Source organism: Dipteris shenzhenensis, chromosome 15 (assembly GCF_047967505.1).
Source record: "Dipteris shenzhenensis isolate YYH24624 ecotype China chromosome 15, Dip_SZ_1.0, whole genome shotgun sequence".
Classification (NCBI taxonomy): Eukaryota; Viridiplantae; Streptophyta; class Polypodiopsida; order Gleicheniales; family Dipteridaceae; genus Dipteris; species Dipteris shenzhenensis.
This window is the reverse complement of record NC_141610.1, coordinates 28,240,716-28,249,818: the sequence shown is the minus strand read 5'-3', so window position 1 is coordinate 28,249,818 and position 9,103 is coordinate 28,240,716. Positions and strand designations below refer to the sequence as shown.

The following is a 9,103-nucleotide window of genomic DNA, read 5'->3' as shown; positions in this document are numbered from 1 at the left end:
TGTAGGTAACTCGCGATGGATGCTCTCCAAGAGGTTCAGTCAGTGGATTTTCAATTTTCTTCTATCATTTAATCTATTAATCCGGTGTGTGCATTGGCTTAGTATCCCATCGTGCATTGGAATACTAACTCTACGTGTATGGAGTTGGTAAGGTTGCGCATTCGACAGGTTAGTAGCTTGATGTAACTTGACATGCATGGATGTACTAATTCGATGTGTATGGAGATGCTAACTTGGCATGTGTGGAGATAGATTTGACCTCTATTTTGAACAAGATTTGGTCAATAATTATGCCAACTATCAGAGATTATGTCAAGTGTCAGAGTTGTCAATCCATGTCAGAAGGTGTTACAAAGTCGATAGTCCTAAGATCGCAGAGTTAACACTATTGCAACGCATTCAACATTATCACAACGTAGTCAACGTTATCGTAATAAAAATCTATCTCAATGTGCATTGGATTATTAACCCGCCCTATGCGTTGTGTTAGGCTAACTTGGCACTTCTCTCTAGGAACTCTTTGGCCGATGCAATTATTGGGATTCTCTAAGTTTCTTGGACCTCTTTGCAGCGGTTAGAATGTGTGAGGACCAGTTTTTTAGCTAACCTACCTACTAAACAACTAGGAGCAACCAAAAGGAATCAAAAATAGAAAAAAAAAAGCAAGTTTGGACCAAAATGGATGGTTTTCTCCCCAAGATGGACTGTCTGTCATTCCCAAGACCTTGAAACTTTAACCCAATCATCGCTTTTTAGCTTTTCTACTAGGATGGGACTAGGGTTTAGCAATTATTCAAAGCACTCCCTCCTAGATTTTGAGACCTCTAATGCACATAAAACTACAACAAACCACCTAAAATCTTTCAAAAAATAGTTCAACTCATTTTCCTCTTCCTTCTCACTCTCTTTCCTTCCATTTTTCAGCTTCCTCTATACATTGAACTGGGATCAATGCAAGCCCATGCGGTCCAAGGTGTCACTCCAATGGCTTTCGGAGTTGCAACAGTGTGAATCCTCAAAGGGGGGGGGTGAGAGGGAGAGAGAGAGAGAGAGAGAGAGAGAGAGAGAGAGAGAGAGAGAGATGAAGAAAGGAGGAGTATGAGGGGAAAGGAAGGGGAAAGCATGGAGAAAGAAGAGAAAAGGGGGAGAAAGCCATTCACAAGGGCAAGAGCATGAGAAGCATAGACCACACCACTTGAAAAGAAGGAAGTCTTCTATTCCTCAAACTTGCATACTTACAACTGAAGACCCAAAAGTCAACTTTGTAGCTTTTATACATAGCACCTTTTAAAGGGAGGGCCAACCCTACTCCTCCTCACCACTCTCCCTATTTCTCATGTTACAACCACTTGGCCATGCCAAGGCAGGAGTTCATTCCTATTCTAACCTTCCTTCCGCTCTTGCACTTGGAATGTAACAAGTTTGGCTCTAAATGCTTACGTGCCATACGTAGAAAGACTTTAAAATAGTATGTAATGTAATTAATTAACATGAATGGCGGTGGTAACAGGTGATTCTAAATTCAAAATTAAAATATACATATAGGTCAAAGAGGGTAAACAATTATGGTTTTAAAATGTAAATTTGTAAATATAAAGGTATTTTAAATGGGTGCCTTCTTTTACTTGCATGTGTTATGTGGATTTGCTTTAGGAGTTACAAAAGCTATATGTTTATCAAGGGTATAAAAGATACTCAAAATACCTTTTATTCAATGCATGTGATGTAAAGGAGTTGTACACCTCAGGTGATAAGTCTTTTTGTTGTATATTAAGTTTATTCTAAATTATCATGCAAAGAGAAAAAGGAGGATGGACTATGTTATTCCTATGTTGCCGATAAAGAAAAGTAATAAATTTGGAAATTGATAAATGAACTTGAAACATGGAATCATTAGCGAAAATATCAAACATGAGGTTGTCACAAGCACTTCACTAAGCAAGGAGAGTAGTGTTACTAACAAACTTGTTAGTGTTACGACCTATCTTGAAAACAAGAACCAACATTCTATAGGTGCTTTCCAAAACCTTTATAACATCATGTCTAATGGGGATTATCCACATGATTTACTTTACTTCGTGAAGTATTTATTGTTTTGATGCGGGCAAAAACATTCTTTAATAAAACTCATAGATATTCAATGGATGTAGTTAGACGCCTTACATTTGAGGTTACGGTAGATGGAAATTATTATTTTATGTCCTTTGTGAAAAGACCATATTAGGAACAACCAATCACAAGAACTTAAGTTCTTTTTGTTTATTAAATTGCATCTATCATTGATGCAATATAGAAATTACAAGAAGTGGAGAGTTTCCTTTTGTGCATTTAATACTCATCCGTATAGATGTTATTACATTAAACACCATACATACACTAATATGAAAAATACGTAGGATAATTAATTAATTTGAGAGGTGAAATATACTACATAAAGCTGTGTATTCCCTTTCTTTCTTCCTCTGCGTTGAGAAAGGTGTTCAATTGTCCCAATGGTCGTATTGCTTCTTGACTGGGTTTTTGCGTACAGTGTCTATTTGGTACAGTATTTCTTCACATGTGCCTCTTCCACAAGCAGATCAGCGAATATGTTGTTGAAATTGTTCCTTGGATACCTCTCCACAACGTCGCTTATCGTTTTCGCATTTATCAGGCCCGAGTAATTGCCCAACACATCCAGCTGAGCTCCGAATTTCAGCATCTGCCCCTCGGGGGAGAAGCCCGAGCTGTCTGTCACCGCAGATTTATGCCGGCAGATGGCCTCCATCACTGTATCGGCTACTCGGTGGCTTGCTCCTTCCTCAAGCAGGAATGTGCGAGCTGCGAGCCCGTCGTAGAATTCGAAATCCGGGAAGTTTTCATTGGCGACGGCAGCTCCGAAGTAGTAGGTACGCAAGCAATGCGCGAGAACAGAGGGGTCGAGGTCGAGGTGTGCCCACTGGGTGGCCTTCTCTGCCAAAGGACCGGAAGCCACGGGAAGGGAAGCCAGAGAGACAGGTTTGGGAAAGAGCTTGCCGTTGGAAGCCATCTGCAGTGCTGAGCTGACCTCGTTTTCGATCTTGAAGAAGTCGAACTCCCGAACGATATTGGGAATGGCAGCCATGGATCTGAAGGTTATCTGGAAAGGCTACGAAAGAGGGATTGGGAAGCTGGTTTACGAAGATGAATTACTGCGAGATAAGCTTCTGGGCTGTAGGAATTGCGAAGCTCGTTTCTGACGACGAATTACTGTATATTATATAAGCTTCTGGGTTGTACACGATTTCTATTCATACATGAAAATGTCCAATGTATAAAGTCAGCACATGTGAGGAAATAGGATTAAAACTCAGACATGATCCCTGCCTTTCTAATTGTAGCTACCACTTTGGACCAGACCATCCAGATCACGCTCGGCGAACTTCAAAGACATAGGTTTGATGTTAGGGGAGAAATCCCCACTGGTCAGTCACTATCTCCTCAGTATTGGTTCCTCATTTACGCGCATGCGCTTTCTTGCTCTATCAGCGTAGGCCGCAGGTGTCCCCACTTGTAGTCGGCCTAGTTTTGTAATTGGTCTTTCTTTTTTGAGGCCTGACTAGTCCTTTAATATATCCGGCTTATTTTGTGTGTGTGTGTGTGGGGGGGGGGGGGGGGGGGAGGATTCAAAACAACTAGGGATAATTATGTATCTCTTTCCCATCCACCATGTGCACGGATTCAAAACAACTAGGGATAATTAGGTGGGAGAGAACACATGGAATCATTTCCTTGTATTATAGAGATGGGGACAAGTCACATGCTATATCATTCCAATGCCTTCTGATTTTTAAGAAAAGGGATCCCATTCTCCTTCTCATGGTATTGAGGCCATGGCTCCCATGGTATTGAGGTTGTGGTTCAGGATGGAAGAAAAACTGGTTATTCCTATCGTGTGGACCACTTGGCCTACAATGGAAGTAATGACTTTAGTTTTACTAATTAACAAAGAGTGAAAATCTATGGATGAAAAATGTAAGTCAACATCTCATTGGCAACCGTTACATTTCAAATGTTGCAAAGATATGAATAGATATAAGCGAGCTTAGGTCTCATATTTGAAGCCTTTGAGACCCTTCTTGGGGCATTTTCTTCTTTCAAAAAAGGAGATTAGTAAACAAACCCTTGAATAACAAAAGGTAATATCGAGACTACACTTCATAACATAAAGTTGAAGAACTTTTAACTTCTCAAAAGAAGGTCTAAATCGAAAATGGCCTCAAGGATAAATTTAAAAAATTAAGAGGGTTACGACTCACTCACCAAATACTAAAGGTATCATGGCCAAACTATTGTAATACCTAGACATTTAAAGTTGTTAAATGTTTTACTTAATTCGTTGTTGACTATGAGATTCGAAATTCATTTGCTCTAACATCACATTGGACTTACCGAATTGGTATTAACTACTCCATAGGGTGATATTTCTATAATGTGTCTACGACAAAACAATGAAAAATAAAACACAAAGAGTCGAATCCAAATGGTTTCAATGAACTACAAAGAGTTTGTGAGGATGAAATGTTGCAAAGATACAAAGAGATATAAGGGAACTAAATGTCTAGGCTAAGCATGACTTCAATGTGTGGGATTCTCATGTTCGAATTAGATCTGTCTGCAATAAGTGAAAATCTATGGTTGAAAAATCTAAGCCAACATCTCCCTTTAAACTTTCCACCTCAGCTCCATCCACACTTCCTCTCCAAAAATATAGAGAGAAGAAGGTTCATAGAAAGAGGCCTATGACTAAAGACAAGGAAAAATAGATGAGACGATGGAGATGGGTTAGAGATGAGGGCAACAATGAAAAAGAAGATCCCTTGGGTTTGAATAGACTATAGTGAGGCATAGATACAAAGAGATATAAGCAAACTAAAGTTCTAGGCTGAGCATGACTTCACTGTGTGGGGTTTTCATGTTTGATTATTCCATAATAAATGAAAATCAATAGCTAAAAACTCTAAGTCAACATCCCTCTTTAAATGTGTGGGATTCTAATGTTCAATCTTTCCATTGTAAATGAAAATTTATGTTTGGAAAATCTAAGTCAACAGCTATCTTTAAAGTTGCCATGGAAATTTTCAAACATTCATTAATTACTAAATGATAGACTCGTGAAAGTCTATAATCAATTTACTAGATTTCTCGAAAAGACTTAGAGATCCTTCAATTACTAGATGATAACTAGTGGAGAAGTGAGGGTAGAGGGGATACTAAGCAACCTTAAAATTTGGAGCACCTTCATGATATCATATCTATTTGTGTGGTTAGTTGCTAGTATAACATCTGCTTATTTACTAGTATAGTTATTTATTTTGAAAAGTGACTTTAAAAGTTTGGCCCATTCAGAGGTGATATCTCTCTTTCATGCCTAGTGCTTTTATTTAATGTAATTGTAGTAGTTTACGTAGAACTACTAGTATCTCACTAAATTGTCTATTTTCACAATTTGGTCACAAATTGCAAATCATATAAGTTTTTTTTTGCTTACAAATAGATTTAGATCTTGTCATATCTTCAAGCATTAACAAAACTGTTTGATGAAGATGCAATCCTCACTTAGCATTCAATCAAGCAATCTCAAGAGGTTTCTTTGCACAATAGGTAACATAGTAGATTCATTAATTGGAGGGGATTTTCTAATTTGGGGGACCTATGGGTCATTTATGAATAAAAGCCTTGAAATAACTATACAATATAATTATGGTATTTACTTATATAGAGGGGACTTTTTACATCAAATGTGTAACACGTTTATGTACAAAAGAAGCAAAAACAACTACACAAAAAATGTAAATTTTAATATAGGGATATTTTAAATGTGCGCTTACTCATACATGTGCCCACAATAATCAAAGTATTAAACAAAATGGTTACATACCTTTTATAGTGAATCTTGAAACTTACATGTGAAATACCAAAGATCGGCCACTAAGGGTGGGAGGGGAGAGAGGGAGGTGTTGATCTTATTGTGGCATTAGAGAGAGAGGGATCAAGGAGAAGGGAGAGGGAGGGGGAGAAAGGAGGTGGGGAAGAGGAGAGAGTGGGAGATGAGGGGATGAGGGAGGGAGTGGGGCATGGCAATAACTGTGGGAGGTGGGCGGGGAGAGAGGGGGATAAGGGGGGCGGGGAGAGAGAGAGAGAGAGAGAGAGAGAGAGAGAGAGAGAGAGAGAGAGAGGGGGGGGAGGGAGGCAACGAGATGAGGGAGGGGGTGGGGGGCAGCTGTAGTTACAGGAGTTGACTAGGGAGAGAGGGGATCAAGGGTTGGGGAGGAGAAGGGGTGGAGGGAGAGGGGTTGGGAGGGGAGAGAGGTGACTAAGAAGGGAGGAGAGAAAGAGGGATAAGGGGGGTGAGTGAGAAGGTGGGAGGGGGATAAGGTTGGAGGTGGGAAGTGACAGAGGGGATAAGGTGGGAGGAGAGGGGGATGGATGAGGGAGGGAGAGGGGGGCATGAGGGGGTAAGTGGGGGAGAGAGTGAGCTGAGACAGAGGGAAGGGATGACAAGAGAGTAGGAAGGGAGACATGAGGAATGAGAAGAGAGAGGAGGGATGGGGAAGAGAGTAGGGAAGGGAGATGAGGGATGAGGAAGAGAGGAGGGAAGGGAGACAGGAGGGATGAGGAGAGAGGAGAGAGGGAGAGAGGGGAAGGGGAGAGGAGAGGGAGAAGGGATAGAGCCATGGACATCAATGTTTTAAAAAAAATCAATGGCCCTGGCTGTGCCCTCCACTCCATCCCCTCCCCTGCTCACTCCCACCCCTCCCTGAGCCCTCCCTCTCACTCTTCACTCCCATCCCTTTCCACTCCCCCTCCACTACCCTCCCTCCCATCTGCCTCTCCACTCCTCCCCTCCCTCCCCTCCCTTTCCCCCCCGTCAATCCCCTGTTAGATATGCTCAATGCCCCACCCTCCTGGTAACCACCAGTGGTCCAAGGTGCTAAAGTTATAAGGCCTCCATATGAGGAGAAGCCATGTGTGAGCCCGGGACACTGGATGGATCTTGACTTGCATGTCCGATGAGGTCTATCAATGAGACTGTTGATGGTAGAAAGGTGATTCTGTGGGAGCCCCTTATTCTTGCTGGGGCATGGGGGCCAACTGGGGGGTCCTAGGGGGCTCGAGGGCGGGAGCCCCCGAGGTAACGGTATAGGAAATATTTCTTGAATATTCCATGGACGACTAGTCGATTCCACTGACTAGGTTGACTGGTCGGCTCCACCGACTAGGTCGACTAGTCGACTCCACTGACTATGTTGATCCAACTACCACCGTCATAGCTATAAAGAGGCGACCTCCCCAGTCCATTGTATCAGATCAATTTAGATCAGATCAGATCTTCCAGCTAGTAGCTCTTCACCTAGTATCTGTCTAGATTGCCATCTAAGCTCCATTGTGGGAGCACATGGGTGGACGGCGGAGCCATCATCTGTACTACATCAATATTGAATAAAAAGTTTGTTCCTCTCCAGTTTGATGTGTACTCTCTATTCTTTGTTCAGTTTCTATTTCGCTACGTTGTGTAATTTAACATCCCCTCCCCTCTCTTCCCCTCCCCTTCCCTCTCCACGACCCTCCCCCTGCTTCCCCTCCCTTCCCTCCACTCCACTCCCCTCTCCTCCTCCTCTCCCTCACCCCTTTCCTTCCCTCCCTTGGGGTCATAGTCATGTTTTAAAATTTTATTTAAAGAGCCAAACCCTATCCCTCTACTCCCTTACCTTTAGACCCTCAACCAACTGCAAGGTTTTCTTGATCCATTGGCACTCCTATCATCCTCCCTTTGTACTTCTTTCTCTTTTGATACTATTTCTTCTAATTTTGACCACTCATTCTGCAAGATTATTACAAAAGTATGAATTGGCATGATTGTACCACACGTATGTATGGTATGCTCATTAAACTTGGTAAATGCCTTGGAATTATTAAGACTCTTATGCATGCAAAGTTTCATAGGATCGAACATCATTCGTATGGTGGTACATGCACATTTCCTTATTTTCAAGCATGCATGGTGCATAAGTGCCAAGAAATTATGTGATTAGGATGCTTATGCCATAATTGTTTGTGTCCAATGGTCATGAAACTTTGCAAAGACCTTAGAATGAGTAAATAATTTATATTGCAAATTTCCATATGGCTCAAACATCATTTGTATGGTGGAACATGCGTATTTGGTCATTTTTTACAATGGAAGGTGTACTAGTATCGCCAAAATTTTGGGCATCTCTATCCTTATACGATACTTTTATGTGTTCGATGGTCATCAAGCTTTCAAAGAGCTTTAAATGAATAAGTCCTTTATACTAACAAAGTTTCATAAGAATAGGGCATCATTTGAAAGGTTATTCACAAAAAAATTCTCATTTTTGATGGTGTACTACTTCTAAAACATGATGCATCTGCATGCTTCTACTACACTACATGCATGTGCCCTATGGTCATGAGATTTTGCAATGACCTTTACGTAACACCCTTATACTCACAATTAGGATGGGATATCATTTGTATAGTGTGGCATGCATATCTTTCCATTTTTGACAACACATTTCGCATAATTGTCAAGACATTGTGAATCGGCATGCTTATACCATACATTTTCTAAATCACATTGTGAATTGGCATGCTTATACCATACATGTAACCCCCACCATGCAAATAAATTCTAATGAGTATGATACTTTACACATATCTTAATGCAAGGTAGATTAATACTGGTGGTGAAAAGTAGATTAAGACTAGTGAAAAGTAGCATACCCATCAGAGACATGCACATAGGATAGAAGCACCCCCATGCCTATTTTTTAACACTCATTCATGATGAATGGTGACAATCAGGGAAAAATGCATGCTCAACCATGAAAATGATATCCTATGGGAATGATACTTTTCATAAGACTTAAATTGGGTAAGATCAAGCCTTGACAAGGTATAATACCCATCAAAGACACACACATAAGATAGAAGCACCTCGATGGGTGTTCTATGATACTCATGCATGATGCATAGTAGAAACAAGAAAAATGCATGCCTAAACACAGTGATATATAATGGATGTAATACATTGTACATACATTAAAGTGGGTAATCTTAA

At 40.9% G+C, this 9,103-nt stretch overlaps 1 pseudogene; it reads right to left on the bottom strand.

Moving 5' to 3' along the window:
* Positions 1 to 2,465: 2,465 nt before the first annotated feature.
* Positions 2,466 to 3,229, bottom strand: LOC147893629 (cyanamide hydratase DDI2-like; annotated as a pseudogene).
* Between the last annotated feature and the right edge of the window lie 5,874 nt (positions 3,230 to 9,103).